The sequence below is a fragment of the Atractosteus spatula genome, unplaced genomic scaffold, assembly GCF_055471065.1.
Source record: "Atractosteus spatula isolate fAtrSpa1 unplaced genomic scaffold, fAtrSpa1.hap1 Scaffold_4, whole genome shotgun sequence".
Classification (NCBI taxonomy): Eukaryota; Metazoa; Chordata; class Actinopteri; order Semionotiformes; family Lepisosteidae; genus Atractosteus; species Atractosteus spatula.
The window spans coordinates 1-24,349 of NW_028296868.1; the positions used below are offsets into that span (position 1 = coordinate 1).

Genomic DNA, 24,349 nt, shown 5'->3' on the forward strand with positions numbered 1-24,349 from the left:
ACTGGTAGGGCAGAGTAACCCACGTGGGACTCTGATGCCCATGGAACTTTCAGCCAATGAATGAGCTGAAGTTCCTCCAGGTAAAAACAGGCAACACAGAGCTCCAGGAGAATTCTGTGAACTTTTTCGGACAATTCTAAAGGGAATTCAAAGGAGAATTCCAGGGCAGGACAGCCCAGGAGCAGAAGGCTCCCAAAGGCAGGACATTCTCGCAGCGCGCCTCCTGACCATCCTGAGACTCAGCCCGGACAACCACGGAACGGCCAGTGTGTCCGAGTGCCAGAACTTTCCTCTGTTCTAAGAGTCTAGAGCGGAGGTTGCCAGAGAGTAACCAGAGGATCCACCCGAGGTTAGCATCAGCAGCAAGCCTCGTGAACAGGTCGGAACTGTGGACAGCTGAATCAGTATTCAGAACTGGCGCTTCATCAGGAACGAACCGGTCCTCTTCCTGACCTGCTGGGACCCACAGTAACATTTCTCCTGAGTACAACTTCGCTAGTTAAAGCCAACTCTAACTAGCCGGTCTTCAGAGAGCATCAGCAGCGCACCGTCGCAAGCCGCACAGCACAGCCAGGCACGGAGCCAGAGAGCGCGGATTGGACAGCAACAGCCTGCAACTGTTTCTTTGTGCCTGCAGGAGATCTGAATCCCCAGAGATTGGATGAGTATTCAACTTCAATGCATTACAGCTCGAGAATTCAATTGTTATCCCAACCAGTTAATATCAATTTAATTCCTAAGAGTTATGTACTTGTTTTCAGTATTTAATGTAGAAGTTGTAACCAAGTTCACTTTATGAAACGGTCTAAATGAATGATATACTGAACGTATGTCCTCTTGATATATGTAACTCTTCGTAACTGACTGAATATATACCTTTTGTACTCTGATAACCCTCTCGATAAGATCTGATAGGTTTATATGCATATTCTATGTATTGATAAATGTATCCTCGTGTATTAGTACCTTTGTGTGTGCGTTGTTTGAGTTATATCGCATGGTTGGATTCTAAAGCCATTAAAAGAATCATTTTGTGATTTACGGCTACAATTAATAATTGTCCCCGTAAATGCCCAAACCCTACAGAACTGGTGCCTTCAGAGAGCACACTACATTTTATTGGCGTCCCTGGACCGGCTATGGCAAGACTGAAATGAGTCAACCAAGCGGAATAATTCAATATAAAACGCCGCGGGTTTCATACACGACAATACAGTGTGCTGAAAGCCGAAAGGAAAAAAGTTCCCCTTGCTCTTTAAGCAGTGCTTGATTGTTTTGTGATCTTTTGCGATCTACAGGGTTGATTGCATACTTGATCTTGTGGTTTTCTGTGGTAGAACTGTGATTTCGTACTTAAAAGTAATACTCTTTAAGTTTAACGATGGGGCTATAAGATCTGAATTCGAGTCGCTATTAAGCACTCTCTCTAGCAGCGACAGGTCTGACCACGATCTCCACCATATCTCCGTCAGCGGAGAAGCTAGAAGAATAAACCTCCATTCTCTGAGAGAGCTAGCGAAGGACATGGAGAGATTTGACCCCGCGGTGTCAGAGAATAATATCGAGAGTTATATTCAGGACCTCAGGTATACCCTGCAGTACCTGCCAAATGCCACAGAACAGGAGAAAGTGTTTCTGGTCAGGAAAACTACCAGCAGAGCTGTACATGAGTGGATGGCTAGACAGATGAAGAAAGTCTGTAATGATTTTGAGCAGCTTTGTCAAGCACTTATCCAAGAATACAGTGCGTTTATTGACCCGACTGCCGCGATAGCCGCCGCCCTTAACATTAAGCACGAGAGAGCAGAGTCCCCTCGCGAATATTACGAGAGACTTAGACGAACTTATTTTGCAGGGCGAAATGATGAGGGTTGCGAAGAGAACACACATTTCAAGGGTTTATTCATTGCGAATCTCCACCCGTCAGTCAGAAAGATGATCTTAATGCATACAGATGCACAGACCATGAAAATGAGTGATATTAAGAGATTCGTGCAGAAAGCCTGGGAGTATGATGTCCAAAGTCGCTCTGAGCAAAAAGCTGTTAAAGCGACTGTGTTCGCCGTCAGAGCCAGCAGGGTTAACTCCCTCCTGCTCGAAGGAGCACAGGCTCCTGAGCTGGCTAAGCCCCGTTCCAAAGCAGGCACACAGGACCGCACCCAGCGTCCTAAGAGCCATGAGAACACTGGGGGAGGGAAAGACTAGATAAAGCTGAACAAAAAGAGTCAGTAGCTGCCCGCCTGGCCAGGCTTGAACAAGTTTTATTAGGACAGGGACAACCGCTCCCCAAGGCTGCCGGAAGCGTGAATGAGCTGATACTCTCCACTGGAGGAGGCGGAGACCCGCCCCCTCCCACTCCCTCAGTCTATCTGATTGAGCGGAAGGGTTCCTGCCTGGATGAATTCAGCCACTCCCAAGCGAGTGCTGACTCCACCCCTGAAGTCACAGAGCAGGCAGTGAAACACAGAGGAAAAGCAGGAAGCTTTTACCTCAAGGCTGCCATGGGAGATGTCTTACACAGTGAGACACTGATTGACACTGAGGTTGAAAGGTGTTTGATGTCACACGGCAAACTCAAACGGGTAGAAAAAGAAAAGGGCATGCGACTCAGAGTGGAACCTTTGGTGGATCACCAGAAAGGCAAAGTGTGGAAACAGGTCAAGGCTCCTAAGCCTTCTGTACAGAAGGAAAGGGGGGTCAAGAGGCAGACTGTGCTCACACAGTGCCCACCGAACACAGAAGCCTATGTGGAGATTCCTTCTGTTCCCTCTGGACAAGAAATAAAAATATTTTCTTGTTCCCCGGATATACAGGGAAGTCGTGTCCCGGCTGAGGTCCCAACAGCCTCCCTGCCACAGGAGCGGTGCTCCAAGCGGCCGCCTGATCCACCAGGTAAAGAATACCCCTTTTACATCCCTAAAGAGGAGCAGATCTCTCCACCTGGCGATGAAAAGGTGCTTTCCCTGTGCACCCTGGCACCCAAGAGGGGTCAGGACCACCACCCTGCAGTGGTGGAAGGGATCCAGATGGCAGGAGAGCAGGTTGGTTGGTGATGTAGCCCTCACCCTTAGCCCTGAGAGGTCCTCTATTAGTAAGGATCTGCTTGAGCAGCGGTCACAGGGCCACCGCCAGGTGCCCCTGGTGCAACATTCACAGGTTAGACAGAGAGCCCAGCTGGACACTGGGACTACTGCGCTGTGGACACACCTGATCCCAGATGCCGATTCCCTCTGCTGTGACCTAGGGAACCTGCAGTCAGGTAACATTATTTCTCACAACTACCAGGTAGTGAGTGAGACTGACCTGATTGTTCCTGCCTCGACAGCAGGGTTTCCAACACACCCAGTCCCCAGGAAGGGACAGGGAATGAAAGCCGAGCTGGTTTTCTTACAGCCACCAGCTCAGTCTGTCAGTCTGAGTCTGACCAACAGTGGTTCACCCAGACTGGAGCTGGATGGTCAAGCCACCCGCCTGTTAGTGCAGAACATGGAAAAGGGGGGTGTCAGAATCCCTGCCCGCACTGACATGGGCCTGGTGGGTGATAGCGAGTTCGAAGACAGTGAACTAGCTATCCCAGTGCTGGGGCAGCTCCCTGAACCCCTAGCAAGGAAAGGGGGGAGCGAGCAGGTGTCCTACACCCACGCCCAGCAAACGATTGTAAACATGCCGATAGAGGGATTCCTCAATCAGGAAGTGTGCAGGGTGGACCTGAACAGTGAGAATGGGGTAACAATCCCAGATCACTCAGGTGCTCCAGATGACCACTCAGCCAAGGGTCAGGCATGGTCCACCGCTGCACCGCCCCCTGCAGGGTTCCTAGAGCACAGGCATGAACAAATCGAAAAAGCAGATGCCCTGGAAATGGAGGAGCAGCATCAGCCGCTGTGTCAGATCTCCCCAGATTTCCAGGATGTTGGTGCCCAAGATGCCACATGGCATACTGAGAAAGACACCATGTACATGCTGCGCCAGCTTAGAAAGGCAACAGTCACTCAGAAGGAGATGACTGGGATCAGCCACCCCAAAAGACTTTTGGGAGGACTGGTTGCTGCCGCCACTGTTGTGCATTTGCTATTTCTGGTAGGTTTGTTTGCTGCAGGCACTCTCACCCTGACTGCCCCAAGAAGGCAGGTGTCAGAGATGCCAGAGGGTAGTGACAGACTGTATCAACAGCAGCAAAAGTTGGAAAGCTTAGGGAAAACCCTACAGGCAACTTCCTATGCAACAGGGTTAAACCTTATCCCCCAACCAGTGGACATGATTGCCGGTGTTATACAGTGGGTTTATGCTTGTGTGCAACAGGCCAGAATGTTGACGCAAGACCTGTTAAGGGAGTTCAGTGCCACTGTAGCCAGTTTAGCCATGGCACAAATCCCAACCCACTTGATTCCACTCTTCTCAGTAGAGGAGTATGTGACATTAACCACCCCATTGCTCGTAGCTCACCCAGAAGGCGATCCAAGATTGAATTTGGTTCCAAATCTTGAGATGGGTATGGCTACCAAAGCTATCCATTGGCTGTGTCTAAATGATTCACCAATGAAGGGTGTAAAGCTACTATCGAGTAGAGGGAGGTCAATGAACCCCATGAAGAGCAGGTGGGAAGTAAATGGCTGGTCAGCACACCACATTTAACTGTCACTATGGCTTGTGACAGGCATGATACAGCTACCACAATGCAGCTACCTAATCAAAACAGTTTCTTGTAAGTTCCAGAGGAGGCCATAGTACAGCATGGTGACTTAACACTGTACGGTCTGGAACCAGACAATATAAGACCAAACTTGAGGTCATGGATGCCTTCAGGTGCCACACTATTGAATTGGATAGAAATCCAAGAAACAGTAAGCCCTGAAGAGGTACAGGTAGTTGAGTTTGCTTTAATGGAACAAACCTCCAAACCACCCTGGCAGGTGCCCAACACAGGTGTTGTGGTTCATCAGGGGGGCTGGGAACAGGAACTGTTGTTATTGTAACACTGCTGCTGGGTAGCTGGATCATGACTGACAGTGTACTCTGAATGCTGTACTCTCACATCAAGATGTACTCTGGGTAGCATGAATGAGTCAAAGGTAGCATGTCAAAAGAAAGGAATTGACTTCTCCCCAAATATCTGCCTACAGAGGTATCAGATACTGACAGTGAACTTCCTGATGTGTAATGCCTAGACTGAGGTGATGTCTCCTACCGTGTTTATACATACTCCAGATGTTATTCATCATGTTTGTTCCCAATGCTGGTTCCGGTATGAATTCTCGAGGAGTAATGTGGACATTTAAGTTTAATGTTCTAATGACAAGGGACATCACTTAACTCTGTTTTGTTTTGAAGGCAACAACGCCTCAGGACCTCGTGACCTTCAAAAAGGGGGGATGTGTAGCGGCAATGCTTGTTAATAAGACAGAATTAAGTGTTGCGGTGCTTTCCCAAATGAGGCCCCATCTCTCTCTTTAGTGGCTGCACCACAGAGAAGCTTTTCATGCAGGCTGATTTAAAGATGTTTTCTTTTGATAAGGGACAGCTCCCAAAGGGGGATGCACTTAGCTAAGCCTGGCTATCATGATCAATGGTCATCCATTAGCGCCTATCTGTCTAGGGAGTGCCAGATGGACATCTGGACTGCATTCCTAAGTGTCAGGAGTAAGTGACTCATATCTCACCTTGATCAACCAATCAGGGACTGGTAGGGCAGAGTAACCCACGTGGGACTCTGATGCCCATGGAACTTTCAGCCAATGAATGAGCTGAAGTTCCTCCAGGTAAAAACAGGCAACACAGAGCTCCAGGAGAATTCTGTGAACTTTTTCGGACAATTCTAAAGGGAATTCAAAGGAGAATTCCAGGGCAGGACAGCCCAGGAGCAGAAGGCTCCCAAGGGCAGGACATTCTCGCAGCGCACCTCCTGACCATCCTGAGACTCAGCCCGGACAACCACGGAACGGCCAGTGTGTCCGAGTGCCAGAACTTTCCTCTGTTCTAAGAGTCTAGAGCGGAGGTTGCCAGAGAGTAACCAGAGGATCCACCCGAGGTTAGCATCAGCAGCAAGCCTCGTGAACAGATCGGAACTGTGGACAGCTGAATCGGTATTCAGAACTGGCGCTTCATCAGGAACGAACCGGTCCTCTTCCTGACCTGCTGGGACCCACAGTAACTTTTCTCCTGAGCACAACTTCGCTAGTTAAAGCCAACACTAACTAGCCGGTCTTCAGAGAGCATCAGCAGCGCACCGTCGCAAGCCGCACAGCACAGCCTGGCACGGAGCCAGAGAGCGCGGATTGGACAGCAACAGCCTGCAACTGTTTCTTTGTGCCTGCAGGAGATCTGAATCCCCACAGATTGGATGAGTATTCAACTTCAATGCATTACAGCTCGAGAATTCAATTGTTATCCCAACCAGTTGATATCAATTTAATTCCTAAGAGTTATGTACTTGTTTTCAGTATCTAATGTAGAAGTTGTAACCAAGTTCACTTTATGAAACGGTCTAAATGAATGATATACTGAACGTATGTCCTCTTGATATATGTAACTCTTCGTAACTGACTGAATATATACCTTTTGTATTCTGATAACCCTCTCGATAAGATCTGTTAGGTTTATATGCATATTCTATGTATTAATAAATGTATCCTCGTGTATTAGTACCTGTGTGTGTGCGTTGTTTGAGTTATATCGCAAGGTTGGATTCTAAAGCCATTAAAAGAATCATTTTGTGATTTACTGCTACAATTAATAATTGTCCCCGTAAATGCCCAAACCCTACAGAACTGGTGCCTTCAGAGAGCACACTACACTAGGAAGACATATGGAGTCGGTTTTTTAAGCTTTATGAATTGGGTTTTCAAAGGCTGGGAGTAGGGCACAAGACATGCGAACGCATAGAGTCATTATCTGCTTCCAGGTGCGAAATGTCGTTTGTGGACACAGAATAGTATATGTCCAAGGCAGCAGGTCCAAGTGATTTAGCATTTTAAAAGTCGCGGGAAAAGCAAAACGGGTGCTTTTCCTTTGTTGCGCAGGCACACGACGACACCGTAGGCGCCAGGACTCGAAGCTTCGCGGGGTGATCTCGACGGCTTTCTAGTCCATCGCCGTAACCACTCGGCCACGGCTGCAGCGTACGCCACTACTGCCGCCACTGCCTTCTTGATATAGTCTAACATAGAGTGCCGGGCGGCGGCAGAAACCTTTTTCAAAGTCGCTTTCCGTTTAACAACAAAAAAAAAACTTTCACAAAATGCATGCTAGCGGACAAACGCACTTCGGAGGACTTAACGGTGGCTTCCAGTTGGAATGATAAAGTCTCCCCGTCCGGTCAGGAAAAGGGAACTTTGTTAGACAGAAAGAAGGAAGTAATAATAACGGAGAATTGTGTGCAAGGATTTTAGAAGCTGCGCAGCCTTGCAGTTTCAATAGCCCTTTTATTCGTGTCAGATGCTGGAATTGCCTTTTTTTTACGCTCTTCCAAATGCGATGTCAACGAAAACAGAACAAAGCACAAAAAACCCTCAAGTCCTGCAGTTGCATAGAATGCCGATACGCGTCCAAGCAGTATTTGACTGCATCCTACCATTGCAACACGGGGCGTATATAGAAACGAAGCGCCCCACCTTCAGAGCAGTCTGCGCCACGAGAACGCCAACGGCTCCTCTGCTCTCCGGGGTGCGGTTGTGACCCCGTAACCTTCAGTGTTGGTGGCAGACAAATGGAGACTAACAGGTGACGTCCTAGGACATGACTACATTGTGTCGCTCAGTGGGGATGGGGACCTCTGCTTGGAAAAGAGTGCGAGGCCCCTTTAGAAAAACATTTTGTTAACAGGCATGTCGCCACAGCCTAAACACCTATAGCTTGCAAAGCGCATGCTATTAGACAGGCACCTCTGCAAGACCTTAAGAGTCTCTTAAACTAGTGATGGTAAGGTGTTCCCAATGGGCGATGTTCGGCTTTCAAATCATCTCTCTGTGGACGCGCTCAGATGCAGCTGTTAAAGGCTTAGAAGCAGCTGACTGTTTCACCACCTAGCTGATCACTGTCAGTCAGGGAGCTCAGAGGTGAAAAGCCTGTCTAAAAGACAATTCACCGTCGATCAGTTCAATGTGTTCCGTACCAGCTCGGCGCACCTGAGATCATCTTGGTTACCGTGTAGCTCAGATCAGTGAGAGCGTGTGTGTGTGTACCACCGTGATTGGATGCCGGACCTTCTCAGGTCACAGTAAACCTTCTGCTGCCTAACTTCCCTAATTTCGGGGATCCCTTTGAAAAAGCAAAGGAAAAATAAACTGGCTTTTCATCAGCGTGATCGACCCCACCCGGTGTGCCCCAGTGGCCTAATGGATAAGGCACTGGCCTCCTAAGCCAAGGATTGTGGGTTCGAGTCCCATCTGGGGTGCTCCTGTTCTCCTTTGAGTGTACGAATGTCCTTGTGATTTGCAAAGCTGCAACCCCACCTTACTCAGTGAGCGTCCCTGCTCTTCTCTCACATACAGTTGTGAAAAAAGCTTTTGTAAACAGCTCTTCGGAATGATGTGGATTTCTGCATGAATGGCTCCTAACATGTGATCTAATCTTTATCTGAGTAATAATAATGAATAAAGATAGTCTGATTTAACAAACAACACACGCCCAACATTTGACATTGCTGTTTCTTTATTGAACAAATGGTTTAAACAATCAAGGTCATTGATGGAAAAAGTACGTGAACCCTTATATTAAGGAACTAGTGGAACCTCCTTTATCGACAAAAACCTCAACCCCAACTTTCTGTAGCGGCCGATCAGACCTGAGCAGCTTTTAGGAGGTATTTTGGCTGATTCCTCTATGCATAACTGTTTCAGTTCATGGATATTTTTGGGATGTCTTGCGCTGAACGGCCTGCTTCAGATCACGCCACAGCACTTCTATGGGACTGGGGTCAGGACTCTTACTTGGCCATCCCAAAATACGGAATTTCTTCTGTTTCAGCCACTCTGTTGTTGATGTACTCCTTTGTTTTTGTCATGTTGCATGAACCGGCGTCTTTTGGGTTTTAGATCACAGGCAGACACCCTGACATTCTGCTGTAGAATTTCCTGATACCACTTGGAATTCATCGGTCCCTCGATGATTGCAAGCCGTACAGCCTCCGCCATGCTTCCCAGTTGGGATGAGGTTTTGGAGTTTGTATGCAGTGTTTTGTTATCTCCAAACATAACGCTGTGCACATTTACCAACATGTTCAACTTTTGTCACATCTGTCCACAGAACATTGTTCCAGGAGTTGCTGTGGAACATCCATGTGGTCTTTAGCAAACTTGAGAGGGGCAGTGGTGGTTTTTTTTGGGGGGGAGAGCAGTGGTTTCCTCCGTGGTGACCTCCCATGATCACCACTCCTGTTCAGATTTCTTCTTATGGTGGACTCATGAACACAGACGTAAGACAAAGTCAACCACCTGTTCGCTAGATCCCATCCCCACTCAGCTAGTCAAAGATTCCCTCGAAGGACTGGCAGGACCTATATTTAGTATGATGAATGCATCCCTTGCGTCAGGCGTTGTACCTCATCAATTTAAGGTAGCGGTTGTTAGACCGCTCCTTAAGAAGTCAAATTTGGATCCCCAAGTTCTTAACAACTACAGGCCTGTCTCAAAGGTCCCATTTCAATCTAAAAGTCTTGAGAGAATAGTTGTGGCCCAACTTCAATCGTCTCTGGATTCAAATAATATACTTGAGAAATTTCAGTCTGGTTTCCGCCCAGGCCACAGAACTGAAACTGCATTAACAAGAGTCGTAAATGAAATTCTCTTAGCTACTGATGCGGGGAATGCAACAGTGCTTGTGCTTCTAGATCTTAGTGCTGCCTTTGACACGGTTGACCTCTCTGTTTTGTCACACAGGCTTGAGTTTGAGGTTGGCTTATCTGGAACCGTCCTTAAGTGGTTTACTTCACATTTAACTCATCGTTTTCGTTCTGTTCAAATATGTAATAATTGTACTGCTTCATCAACGTCACCAGTTCAATTTGGTGATCAGTGACGGGACCAATATTGCTCTCTCTCTCTACATGCTGCTGCTAGGTAGGATAACACAAAAACATAATTTGAACTTTCATTCATATGCTGATGACACTCAAATATACATTTCGTTTACACCAAACGACAACTCTTCTATTATCACTTTAGTTAAATGCATTAATGAAGGAAAGACTTGGATGTGTGAAAACTTTTTGTTACTCAACTCCGATAAAACTGAGGAGCTGTTGATTGGAGGCAACAATACTGATAGGACTACTATAACTTCAGCACTTAACTCAGAGGATTTAAACATTTGCCTCAAAGAGTCAGCACGTAACCTAGGCGTCATATTAGACACAAGGCTCTTAACAACTTGCATTGTTAAGTGCCTTTAGACAACCTTGTTGTGAAAGGCGCTATATAGAAATACATTGAATTGAATTGACAATGTAAAATGTTGTGTGTGTTGTTTGTTAAATAAGACTGTCTTTATTTATCATTATGCCTCAGATGAAGACCAGATCATATTTTAAGAGCCATTCATGTAGAAATCCAGATCATTCCAAAGGGTTCACAAACTTTTTCTCGCAAGCTTGCAACATTCACTCCACAAAGAAAACGGGTCATGAAAGCCGACAGATTTTTCAAAGATTTCAGTACTGATGTCACTCCATGTAACTTTAATGACAGTGCGATGATCAAGGAATGCAGTGGTATCGCGGTGGCTCAGGGGACCGGTTGGGGCTGGCAGCACACGTCAGCATGGCCGAGTGGTCTAAGGCACTGCATTTAGGTCGCAGTCTCCCCTAGAGGCGTGGGTTCAAATCCCACTCCTGACAAAGGGCTCAATTGGTCTTCCTTTCTTTGAGCTTTTTCGAAACAAATCAACACTAATCAAACAGACTGGCAGGTTTTCGACAAGCATCGAGGAGTGGACAGGATGCCCCTTTGGAATAGGGCTCAGAAAATGACGGAGAAGGGAAATTCCGTAAGATCCCACACATTGGAATCTGATTGGACAAATGCTACGTCGTCTCCCGCGTGACAGGCGGGGATACTCACCACTATACTAACATGGAGCACTGGTGTGCCGCGTGGATGTATTTCCTCTTACGGCCACTACTGTTTTCGGGTTTCGGCTTTTATTTGCATTCCTTCCAGAGGAGCGCGTAAAAATGAGTGTTTATCTGTGCCATCCTCACTCCTCCTCTGCTCCTCCTCGTGCACTAGGAAGACCTATGGAGTCGGTTCTTTCAGCTTTATGAATTGGGTTTTCAAAGGCTGGGAGTAGGGCACAAGAGATGCGAACGCGTAGAGTCATTATCTGCTTCCAGGTGCGAAATTTTAATGTCAAGATCTTTTACCGCTTGGGATAGCTCTCTAATGGCTTTCCCTTGCTCTGCTACCATTTTCAGGACATCCTCCAGCATGACTGACTTTGTTTCCTCAGCGTTAACCAAAGTACATTGTGCCCCCTCTGCAAACTTATCAAGCCCCTTGCTTGTAGTTTTAGAGGCCTTTACATTCACCGAGCTCTCCTCCATACTCCACATATATGCTTCCTCACGCACTTCTATCAGGGTACATTCTGGTTTGTCCCTCACATATTTCCGGAGCTCCCTCCTACAGATGCAGCCATTCAAAATGCGCGGGCGATACCGCATTATTTTGCGGTACGCTGTACGCAGTCTACCGCAAGCTACCGGTAAATACCGCGAGTTACTGTAAATTCTCCTATAATACGACAAGCAAAATAATAGTATCCGGAATTTCCGCAAGGTGGAGCTAATAAAGCTCAACCTCTCATGTTTGAGCTGTGGCCATCAAAGTCTTTAACGAAGATATTACTAATAGTATTAATAATGAATGACCTTGGACAAGCTGTAAGTGTAAACTCAAAGTATTGCCCTGGTCAACATTCTTTTTTTCATTGACCGTCTTTGTAAAAGTAACACCACAGCATTTCGCAATCACGCATTTGTTTCCAATCATGCAAAGTACAGTAATTTTTGAGAATCGATTCACCATGCCTTTCACATGCTCATAAAAGAGATTGATTTAGGAACATAAACATATTACCGTATGAAAACTGTACTGTATACAGTATGTATATGTATATTTAATGTCTTAACTGTGCCCGTTTAAGTATTGAATATTCATATCTAATTTTACCACTGAAGGGAAATCTTAGTAGCTGAGCATAAAAAGAATAGGAGCATACTGCAACGCGTGTGAAGGCCATAAACGATATTAATTTTGGAACATAAACATAGAGTATATGGCTGGTCTCGGTACTTTAAAGAAAACATACACGAAACATGGTTTCATTATGACCAGAATCGGTCTTGAGATATTTTTAACTTGATTTACAGTATTTGAGAGGTATGTCTTAACACCGATACTACAGTGCTTAAGTACTGCTCACGTATATGTTTCTAGGTTTATATTATGCATTTCATACGGTCAAATTACTTTTGAGCAACTAATAAGAAGCGCGAAACGGTAAGCGTTTTAGTTTCGTTTTGTGCTGGGACCCGTGGATTGATTAGAGATATCAAGTACATACAAGTCATTTTTTAAATGTTGTAGTTCGTCTTGAAAAAATGTTACGAGTACATCATCTATCAACAATTACACAGGTTCTGTTTCCATATTGCGGATTTTGGTTACGTAATATTATTTTCTAGATTTCACGTTGTGAATATATGATTTGGGCAAACAGAGCCGCAAAGAAGTACATTATGGGTTGTTGTTGTTTTTTTTGCAGTTTTATCTAGAACAAGCGATGCTTAAACCTTTGTCTGATTCTTGTGAAACTATCCACACGACAGTTACAGTACCTAGGAGTTGACTTCAGTGATGTCACTGATGGGATGTTTCTAAAAATCCATCCTCTGTAAAACGTCTTCTCTAGTTGTCCTGCATATGTATTCGCTAATGAAGCTGTGTGTTCTGAGCCTGGATCTCTACATTTCTGTATGAACCAGCTTAGAGGGCTAAAGACAGCTTGTGTTTAAATTGAGTGTAAGGCAATTTATGCTTCTAAAGTCATGGTCAGCATTTATTATTGTACTGTGCTGTAAACTTGTTCTGTGCCTAGTCACATTATTTTATAGCGTTTTTATAGTGTTATCAAATCCGGTGGCGCTGTGTGTTAGTTTCCTGACTCCCATGTCACATGGTCTGTGATTGAAACCTGTGAAACCGGTTTAATTCGTCACAGCCAGCACTCCGGCAGAGAGGGGGTTGTACTCGTAAAGTAGAAGCAGGCGAGATTTCCAGCGAAAGACACCTCCCCCCCACCCTCATACGATTCGCATTGTAATTACACATTGTAATTGTATTACACATTGTACACATGCTTAAAAGAGAAGAGAGAAAACGCAAGCCTTCTTCAGGTGTGAGGGTCTTCTGCTCAGAATGAAACGCTAAAATGTAATGTAGGCTCTGAATGGGTTCAATTATGATTTGGGCTTGATTAAGGTCGCTGCCTTTCATCTAAAACCCTACTTGAATCCTTCGAAACTAAAAATCAGCGTTAGTGAGTTCTAAATAAAGAGGTATCCAGGTAACAGTGAAACGGGCGACAGTCTGGGGAGATCGCCCGTTTTCCATGTAAATAGTTCCCTGGTTCCGCACCCCTTGGTGTTTCTCTCGCTCTCTCTCGGGTCACCTGATCATTAGCTCGAAAGATTTCAGTGCTTTGTGTATATTCTAATGGTAGTGGGGGCAGGGTGTGTGGGAACAGGTTTGGTTGAAATTGCATTGGAGATCTATGTTCTTCACACCTGAAACATTTTCTCTGAAAGCATTTTCTTCGCAGTTTAACCGATCTTGTTACAGCATGTTACAGTTTACTATTATTAACCATATTAATTTTAAGTGCTTAATGCCATTTTTTGACCAGGCACGAATATTCTTAAGTCCATATCTTCGCAAGGGAATCAGTGCGAATTGTAATACTAATTAAATTAAAACTACTAACTACTAACTAATACTAATTAAAACAAACCAGAAACGTGTTGTTCTGTCTAATGACATTACAAGTGGAAAGATTACAGATTTTAATCGTCTTTAATTTTGTTACGTTATACATTTTAGAAACGTTTCATCCATACAAACACCACAAAACTATTTTCGATTGTATTTCTGAATAGTACAGATGCAGCCATTCAAAATGCGTGAGGTATTTCGCGGCATACCCCAGTGGGCGTGTCACAGTATCACGCGGTATGACGCAGTTAACGTGGTGTCACGTGGTTAACTATCCGGCGTCGCCTTGTAAAACCGCCAGGGGGAGCTTAACCTCTCATGTACAGCATTTGAGCCTTTAATTTTGAACTGTGTATTACAGCATGTTAATCATCAGTCATTAAAATGTTGGTATATTTTATGAAAGCAAGATTGCTCAGTTGGACAAAAGTACACAACCTACCTTTATCAGAAATATCAAAGCCTTTACTGAAGATATTACTAATAGTATTAATAATGGATGACTTTGGACAAGCTGTATACTCAAAGTATAATTTCTTTAGCACATTTGTACAAGCACTTGGAATCTGTCCAAGCCATACTTTGTTAGGCATTTTGTTTTACTTCAACGGGCATAAAAACTTCCTTGCTTTTAACAGGGCGTTTCATAATTTCTAGCTACGAAAATGATTTAAAATGCGACACCTATCATTCAACTAGAGCTTAAAATATCACAAGGAAAAATACACACCGGTATTCCATTTCTCCCTAAACATTGTAAGCTTCGAAGTCTTTAACTAACGTGATACCGGAGTCAACAAGCATACTTTTAGAATTTGATTAAAAGGGAATATAATATGGAATCGCGTATCTCAAGAATTTAATAACGGTATGATTACATCCGTGTACTGCGGCAGGGCTGTGTAGGGCTGTTTCGCCTGCCTGATCATGCAAGCTGTCTTGTAGCCTACTGGTCTAGGTGCGTGACTACCAACTGGCAGGTTGTGTGTTCAAATCCAGCTGGTGCTGGACTTTTATTTTAACAAACATTTCTTCGAAAAAATAGGTAAGCGATATTATGGACAATCAGTTGACTTTTATATTTCAAAATATCGCAACATGATCGATATTTGCGATATTTTGAACATATCTTCCCTTCTGACAGCGGTTCTTGCTTCTATTGTGTGTGTGTGTGTGCAACAGTAAATTTTTATAGAGAAATGGAGGCTGGACAGTATGCGTTACAATATAAACATTAATATTGATTTTAATCGTGTTCTGATTTAAATCGCAAACGCGTGTTTAATTATGTGTTTTTAATCATAATCAGGCTAATGCATTTCTACATTTTCTGTATGAACCAGCTTAGAGGTTCATACAGAAAGACAGCTTGTGTTTAAATTGAGTGTAAGGTAATTTATGCTTTTAAAGTCATGGTCAGTATTATTGTACTGTGCTGTACTGTGTCACATTATTTTATAGCGTTTTTATTGCGTTATTAAATCCGGTGGCGCTGTGTTAGTTTCCTGACTCACATTATTTAAACTACCACACTGATCATTCATCTCTAAATAAACTTTATTTTATATAGCGTTTTAAGCGATTAGGTAATTAGATTGCTCATAAACCTAATCGCTTTTTCTACATAAACACAGTGTGATTGCTCTCTGAAAATGCTTTTCCTTTATTTTTAAAGTAGGCTCAGATCGTATTATTATAAACTTTCTTGGAAAAATGTATTTTATGTAAACCATGTTTGCTATTAATTCATTTAGGGCTAAAATATATTCATTGTCTTCCAATCGAGTCGAGTTGACATTGGAAGCCTGCCACACCCGGACTGTTAAACCAACGCATTAGCACGTCAAAGCCCATTGAGCCAGTATTGGCTTTAGTATCCCCCCCTTCTCCCCTCAATTCAATTCAATTCAAGGTGTTTTATTTGCATGACAGATGGGTACAAGCAGTGTTGGGTATGTATATTGTAACGCTTACAGCAGACAGGCACTGTGTAGGAGCTGACGCACCAGAGCAGCGCCTGCATTTATAACTTAGTTTTTAAAATTAGTCAAGCAATACGAAGCATCTCCTTTTACTTAGTGCCTGAGCATACTGCAACGCGTGTGAAGCCCATAAACGATATTAATTTTGGAACTTAAATATACAGTATATGGCTGGTCTCGGTACTTTAAAGAAAACATACACACCAGTATTCCATTTCTCCCTAAACATTTTAAGCATCGAAGTCTTTAACTAACGCGATACCGGAGTCAACAAGCATACTTTTAGAATTTGATTAAAAGGGAATATAATATGGAATCGCGTATCTCCAGAATTTAAAGACCAGACAATCGCAAACTCGTTTTCAATAAAATTATTTTATTCATTCAGCAGTTTGTGAGAGGGACATCCAGCAGGGAGAGACACACACACCGGTTTTCATTGACAACATTGTTTTTTTTTCAATTCCTCTTGTCTAACAGGAATGTTTTGTTTGTGGACAGACTGTTAGACAAGAGGAAAAGACCGCCTCCTCCTACGAAGCATTTCGTTGATCCGATCACGAATTCTTTTCCAGTCGTACGCAGCAAGGGTTGAGAATCTCCGATTCACCATCGTACTAATGGTTTCCCGGAGATTGCAAGGCAAGGCACTTTTGCCTCTGGACCCATCGAAATTTACAGACGTGGTCCACCCCCAGTAAATTTCAAAAGTCACAAGATTTCGAAACACGAGGGCGGCGTAGCGGTCGGCTCTTGCTTTCCCGTCTATGCCGATGCACTGCAAGTACAACCCCCCCTCCATCTCCTGGGTGATGGGTAGCAGTTGGACATCTGGGAGAATTATTCGTCCCACTGGCATCTGTGAATTCCGCTGTGCTTCCTGGGGGGAGATAGCCAGCGGGGACAGCATCAACAGAGTCCTGCGCGGTGGTGAACTGAGAGGCTGGGATGGAGTGTCCTGAGGCGGTGTGTGCTCTGCGGGGGGCAGAGCTTCCGCCAGGCATTGCAACCTGCGCGGCGGGGAGAGGCACTTTTCAGGAGACGGCTGCTCAACTGTTTGACTGCTGGAACATACTGTCTCCTTCCTCTGCATTTTCAGGAGTGTCTCTAGCCTCCCAGTCCTCCCCAGTAATGCATCGTACTGCTCCCGCTGCTGCCGAAATGTCTCCATACAGGTGCTGCTTCTACAGGTTGGCACCCTGGCCAGTGGCCGAGAGCAGAGACCCACGGCCTGTGGCAAAATAACATAAGTCATGTAAGAAATAAAGTCACACAGTAGTATTCATCAGTCGCGGAACAGAAGTCAAAATAAACTTTTCTTTTTTTCCGTCTTACCGCTTTCTTTTTTACTGTCCTTGTGGTAGATCGTTTCGCCCGTGCGGTGTTTTCTTGAAGAACAGGCTACGAAGAAATAATTATAATTGAATTTAAAATTCAAAACGGCAATAATACCTTGTAATATGCGCTGTAATCGCGTATTTCAGATGAAGTCTGCTGTATTTGCTTACCCTTCGCTCTTTGGAAGCTGGGGTGGCAGAAGCACCTCGTCTCTTCCCGTAAAAGGTCTTGGTCTCCATACTGTACTATGGTCGCTGTAGTGCAGGTTCGCAGTTTTTTTTTTTGCGATGGGAGCTCACCCAATCCCTTGGTGTCTTTTATGCTATATTCACCTGTACGGCTAGAGTGTGTTCATTGTCTTCCAATGAAAGGCGGGTGCCTTTTGCCGAAGTCGGGAGACATTGGGGGCTTGCCACACCCGGACTGTTAAACCAACGCATTAGCACGTCAAAGCGCATTGAGGACCCGGGCGCAATAGTTGTTTTGTCCCTTGATTTACTGATCTGCATTAATTAAATCTTGTCAGTCAGGTCTTTTTTTCTCTATTTCAATTGTCGTTTACACATGCACGACTTTAAAAGCTAGCATGACAGGTTTCGATTCACATTAGCTGGCGAGCCTTGTTAAAAAAAACAATGACAATGTAACATGCCACTGTTTGTTCATGAACAAAGTTATACTGAGATTTCCTTAGATACGCGATTAAAAAATAAATAAAAATTTGAATCTCCTGCGGAACACATTCCATAAGAATCAGCGGTTCTACAACATATATCGCCTTTAAAGGTGGCTTCTCAAAACGCTTTACGGGATAAAAACAACCAGAACAGCAGCAACAACAATATTGTATTTCATTGCACTTTGAAAACCAAGTAATAACTTAACTCAGTACGTGCAAACGTTTTGTATGTTGCTGTCTTGAATGCCTGCGTACCCATAAGTATCTTATTTGCCTTGAGGCCTGTCTACAGTATATTTGTCCCCCTATCTCCCTCAATTCAATTCAATTCAAGGTGTTTTATTTGCATGACAGATGGGTACAATTCTTGTTGGGAATGTATACTTTGATATTTACACCCGGCGCGTCACCGAGGGAGCGACTGCATTTATAACTTAGTTTTTAAAATTAGTCAAGCAATATGAAGCATCTCCTTTAGCTTTTAAGTCCCTTATGGTTTTTTCGTATTATATTCCCTATTAATCAAACTCTAAGAGTATGTATCGGCTTGTCAGTCAGGTCTTTTTTTCTCTTTTTCAATTGTCGTTTACACATGCACGACTTTAAAAGCTAGCAAGACAGGTTTCGATTCACATTAGCTGGCGAGCCTTGTTAAAAAAAACAATGACAATGTAACATGCCACTGTTTGTTCATGAACAAAGTTATACTGAGACTTCCTTAGATACGCGATTAAAAAATAAATAAAAATTTGAATCTCCTGCGGAACACATTCCATAAGAATCAGCGGTTCTACAACATATATCGCCTTTAAAGGTGGCTTCTCAAAACGCTTTACGGGATAAAAACAACCAGAACAGCAGCGACAACAATATTGTATTTCATTGCACTTTGAAAATTGCATTTGAGCACGGTTTTTGACTTTCTTAAAATTGCATTTTGGGCGCGGACAGCACATACAAGGGTTAATGAACTGCGCCAAGAAATTTAAAATAGTTTTCTTTAGGTGTGAGGGTAGGAATGGACCGCAGCAGGCATAATCAGCAAACCAGGAAAACAAAGAACAGGACAGGTGAGATGTGTAGCCAGAAAGCGAGTGATCAGAAAAAGGAAATGGATTTGTCAACTGATTGTCCATAATATCGCTTACCTATTTTTTCGAAGAAATGTTTGTTAAAATAAAAGTCCAGCACCAGCTGGATTCGAACACACAACCTGCCAGTTGGTAGGCACGCACCTAGACCAGTAGGCTACAAGACAGCTCGCATGATCAGGCAGGCGAAACAGCCCTACACAGCCCTGCCGCAGTACACGGATATAATCATACCGTTATTAAATTCTTGAGATACGCGATTCCATATTATATTCCCTTTTAATCAAATTCTAAAAGTATGCTTGTTGACTCCGGTATCACGTTAGTTAAAGACTTCGAAGCTTACAATGTTTAGGGAGAAATGGAATACTGGTGTGTATTTTTTTCTTTAAAGTACCAAGACCAGCTATATACTGTATGTTTATGTTCCAAAATTAATATCGTTTATGGCCTTCACACGCGTTACAGTATGCTCCTATTCTTTTTATGCTCAGCTACTAAGATTTCCCTTCAGTGGTAAAATTCAATATCTACAACGAGCACAGTAAAGACGTTTACAGTAAGTCTTTCTACGACAGACCAATGGACCATGAGTGCCCCTGTCGGTCAACCAATCACGCACCGCGGTATCCCGTGTCATCATACCTGCGGTATCTGTACCGCGGTGTCTGTACCGCGCACTTTGAATGGCTGCATCTGTATGTTACACTTAGTTCACTGTTTTAAATAGATCTAATTAAGAAAGTTAAGTGTTAGCATAAACTATTAGCAATCAATAATATTAAATTTAGCACTGTAATAAGCTGTTGCACTTTCCCCCGCATCTTGTAAAAATATATTTTCATTGTTCAAATATACATTAAGTCTGACTATCATATAATAAGTTAAATACAAAACTAAAGAAAAAATAGGGTTAAATATAATTCAAAATATTTTGCTAACAATGTTAACTGTTTATGAATAATAAAATGTATTAACTAAGGAGTAGGATGGCTCAGTTGTTAGTATGTTTTTTTGTTTTGTTTCTTTTTCATAAATACAACAGTAGTACCTGATGTCTCAGTGGCTTTCAAAATTAAATTATGCATGCAAACCTGTGAACTAGAAAGATAACTAAGATATCCATCCATTTATAATGGTGGCGAAGTGGTTAGCATTGCTATCTTGCAGCACTGGGGTCCTAGGTTCAATTCCTGCCATCCTGTGTGTGAGGGGTTTACATGTTCTCTCTGGGTTAGATGGTTTTTCTCCATATGTGTGATATGACTCCCTCTCGCACTCCAAAACATACTGGTAAGTTAATTGGTTTATGGGAAAACTGGCCCTGGCGTGTGTGTGTTTGTGTCTGTCTGTCCTGTGATGGACTGGCGCTATGTCCAGGGTGTATTCTGCCTTGTGTCCGTTGCTTACTGGGATAGGCTCCAAATCCTCTGTACTGGATAAAGAGATTAGAAATGGATGGAAGTAAAGGCACTGTGTGGATGGAACTATACACAGTGTTAGAAACCCACGATGAAATGGCAGCATCTCACTGAGAATAAAATATTTTATAGTGCTGGCTTAAGGAAACAGCCTTTCCACCTCTCTTGCACATCAGTATCCATACCTAGTTATTTAAACAAATTGCCTCTAAGTATAAACATCTTAATATGCTGGCTCTGTGGATCCGCATCAGCTATGTTTGCCCATTCCTTCAATTCATGTGCATCCAACACACAGTTCAATGCCAGCAACTACACATAATCTAAAATACAATCCTTATTTCAGTATCTATGTAAACATATAGTCTGTTAACTTCATCATCTTCATCAAAAGTATGCCTAACCCCATTAGGAAGTGTTCTTGTTATAAGTGTATTCCTCAGCTTTCCCCAAATTATCTTCTTCTTGCCAACATCTCTAGTCTTTTATCCTGCAATAACTCAGCCAACACTTAAATCTCCAAAAGCTGCTTGTGTTAATTTCTTTAAATCACAAATATCATGTGTAAATACTGGCCATGTAATACTCTGCATTGTGGAATAATAGTTTATTTTAAAGGGAACTAGAGAAATCAAGAAAGGCTTTTTTTCTAGAATTAATAAATGCACATCCTGTTCACTGGGGAAATTAAATCCACACTGAGCAATCTTCAATATGTTCAGAATATGACAGCAAGAATCCTATCAGGGATGCATTACACCTGTTTTCAAGTCCTTGCACTGGTTACCTATCAGATTTCGAGTCAACTTCAAAATCCTTATCCTCCTTATATACTGTCCTACAACTGTTATTATTGATCACCGAATTATTGTACTTGACATGACTTCATTCAGCCTTTCCTGAACGTCTATGACAGGCAGAGAGAGTGCTGTTTCTGGTGCGATCTTTTGCAGCTGACATTTCACTGTTTTAAACGAACAAGAAATTAGATTGCTCATAAATCAGTTATTCTATATAAACACAGCGTAATTGCCCTCCGAAAATCCTCTTTTTCTTGTTCGTTTTAGAGACCTTGATCGAAACTGATTTTAGATGTCAGAAAGGATTTATTTTCTCTGTATTTCCTACATTGCTTTGTCGAGATTTTAACTTTATATCTAACTTTATATCTAGGCTCAGATTTCAACTATAAATCGTACAGTAATTAATAGCAGTAAATACTGATGTTTTGCGCCCTCTTACCACAAAAATATATGTTTTGTAGTTGGGATTAACTTTATTTCGTACGCGTAGCTACTCCGATTCGGACACCGAACAGTTAAAGATGGCGGCAAATCAGACACCCAGAGGGGGGGCGTCTTCTCGCCTCCATAACTAAAATGCCAAATAGGAGTGGCTTAAGCGACATACACAGTCGTGTAACTGACAGTTTGAGGTAGCCTATCGTGTAAATTTCGCTTTGTTGCTGATAGGTTAAGCTTTCGAAACTCTGCCCCAAAGTCATGTGACTGATTTTTCGCCCTGTTTCGTTGGTTAAACGCAATGATCACAAGCACCACCATGGTAACTGGGATGTGTAGTTTTTAATTCCGTTTGAATTATAACTGTACGTACTGTCTTCATATTTGGCCAGGGCTTTAAAGAGAAGGCGCGCCAAAAAAATTCGGTGCCGTCGTCTCCGCTTTAAAGGTACCCCCGTGCTGGAAGAATTTGACCTCGGAACGTTTGCCCAGCGTAGTTATAGTGGACATAAAAACAAGAGTTCGCTGGCATTATATCCTAGAAGACACAGACCGGCACCAGACCGGTAAATGCTTGATGAACTAGGGATTGGACAGTTTCCAAGTGCTTGTACAATCGATGGAAATGTTCAAATAAATGTGCAAAAGAAATAAACAAAATAATCATTTATTTCTTTATCATATTGGCTAGCTAATGTCCTCTCTTTGCTAGTTAGTGGCTGTGTTTCTGCGTTGGGTAGCAACGGGTGACTGTTCTCAGGCGGAAGATGTAAACAGCTTAATTTTCGTCTTAAATAATTTTTAAAAATTAAAATTCATTCTATACAGCAATCACATATTTGGGTACCGTTTCATAAAACTTTCATGCTTAAAATGTTTAGGGAGAAATGGAAGACTGGTGTGTATTTTTTCTTTAAACTATCAAGACCAGCCATACACAGTACAGTTTATGTACATACAGTAATGTTTATGTTCCTAAATTAATATCGTTTATGACCTTCAGATGCGTTATGCTCCTCTTCTTTTTATGCTCAGCTACTAAAATTTCCCTTTAGTGGTAAAATTCCATATAAATATTCAAAACTAAGCAGATTGAAATGTGCACAGTAAAGACATTAGATGATGAAATCTTTTCACTACCAACCAATGCACCACGAGTGCCCCTGTCGGTCATTTTGGCCAGCCAATCACTTACCGCGGTGCCCTACGGTGCCCTGCGGGTTGGTTACTGTACCACGGGTTTTTACCGCTCATTTTGAATGGCTGCATCTGTAGGTTGTCTCTCGCAGTGTTCAGGAATTGCATTCCGAAACTGAGTCAGATCAAAAGTTGTAAGAAAAGCACCTATGGTGTCGGTTCTAACAGCTTTATTGATTCGATGTTAAAGGCCGGAAATGGGGCACAAGACACGCGACCGCAAAAAGCGTCGCCATCTGCTTCCAGCTGCAAAATGCCGTTTGCGGACGCTGAAGCATTTGAACTTGAACTTTATTGCCATATGTAACCGGTACTGGTACAATGGAATTCTTACTTACAGAAGGTCTCTCGATTGTAAAACAAGTGTAAAAAACAAGACAAAGTGCAAACAGTGCATCAAGACAATGTACAAACAAACAATAGACAATGTGCAAGTAAACATGTAGACATTTCTTTCCAAGGCAGCGGGTACAAGCGATCTCGCGTTTTAAAACCACCAGGAAAAGCAGAAAGGCACTTTTCCTTGCTTGCGCCGGCACACAACGACGGGAGGAGAACACCGTAGTCGGCAGGATTCGAACCTGCGCGGGGAGACCCCAATGGATTTCTAGTCCATCGCCTTAACCACTCGGCCACGACTACAGCGAGCGCTGCTGTTGCTGTGTTCTTGCTACAATCTCACATGGATCGCGAGGCACCGGTGGAAACCTTTTTCAAAGTCGTTCTCCATTAAAAAAAAAACCTTTCCAAAATACAAGCCTTGCAGACAGACACGCCTCAGAGGACTTAAGGGTGGCTTCATGTGGGAATGATAAAGTCTCCCTGTCCGGACAGGAAAATGGCACTTTGTTACACACAAAGAAACAATCAACAACAGACAAATGTCCACAAGCATTTAAGAAGCCGCACCATGTTCTTGCTACAATCTCACACGGATCGCGAGACGCCGGCGGAAATCTTTTTCAAAGTCGTTCTCCGTTAAAAAAAAAAAACCTTTCCAAAATACAAACCTTGCAGACAGACACGCCTCAGAGGACTTAAGGGTTGCTTCATGTGGGAATGATAAAGTCTCCCCGTCCGGACAGGAAAATGGCACTTTGTTAGACACAAAAAAACAATCAACAACAGACAAATGTCTACAAGCATTTTAGAAGACGCACTTGAAATAGCTCTTATATTCGTGTTAGACGCTGGAATCGCCTTTTTATTGACGCTCTTATGAACGCCATGGAAAGCAAAACAAAGCAAAGCAGAGCAGAACAAAACGAACAAAATAAAACCCTCACGTCCTGCACTTGAATATAATGCCGTTACGTGCCGAAGCGGTATTGGACGTCATCCTAGCACTGCAACCCGGGGCGTACGGTATATGGGAACGAGCACACGTCACGAATCGTCTCTAATCACTCCCTGCA

General features: G+C 43.3%; 3 non-coding genes across 3 annotated transcripts; 2 read left to right on the forward strand and 1 right to left on the reverse strand.

The window, feature by feature from the left end:
• Positions 1–8,319: 8,319 nt before the first annotated feature.
• On the forward strand, positions 8,320–8,392 carry trnar-ccu (transfer RNA arginine (anticodon CCU)). Its single transcript has one exon. It is a non-coding gene; the product is annotated as a tRNA-Arg (tRNA).
• Positions 8,393–10,748: 2,356 nt separating this feature from the next.
• trnal-uag (transfer RNA leucine (anticodon UAG)) lies at positions 10,749–10,831 on the forward strand. The gene has a single exon. It is a non-coding gene; the product is annotated as a tRNA-Leu (tRNA).
• Positions 10,832–23,494: 12,663 nt separating this feature from the next.
• Positions 23,495–23,576, reverse strand: trnas-aga (transfer RNA serine (anticodon AGA)). The gene has a single exon. It is a non-coding gene; the product is annotated as a tRNA-Ser (tRNA).
• Between the last annotated feature and the right edge of the window lie 773 nt (positions 23,577–24,349).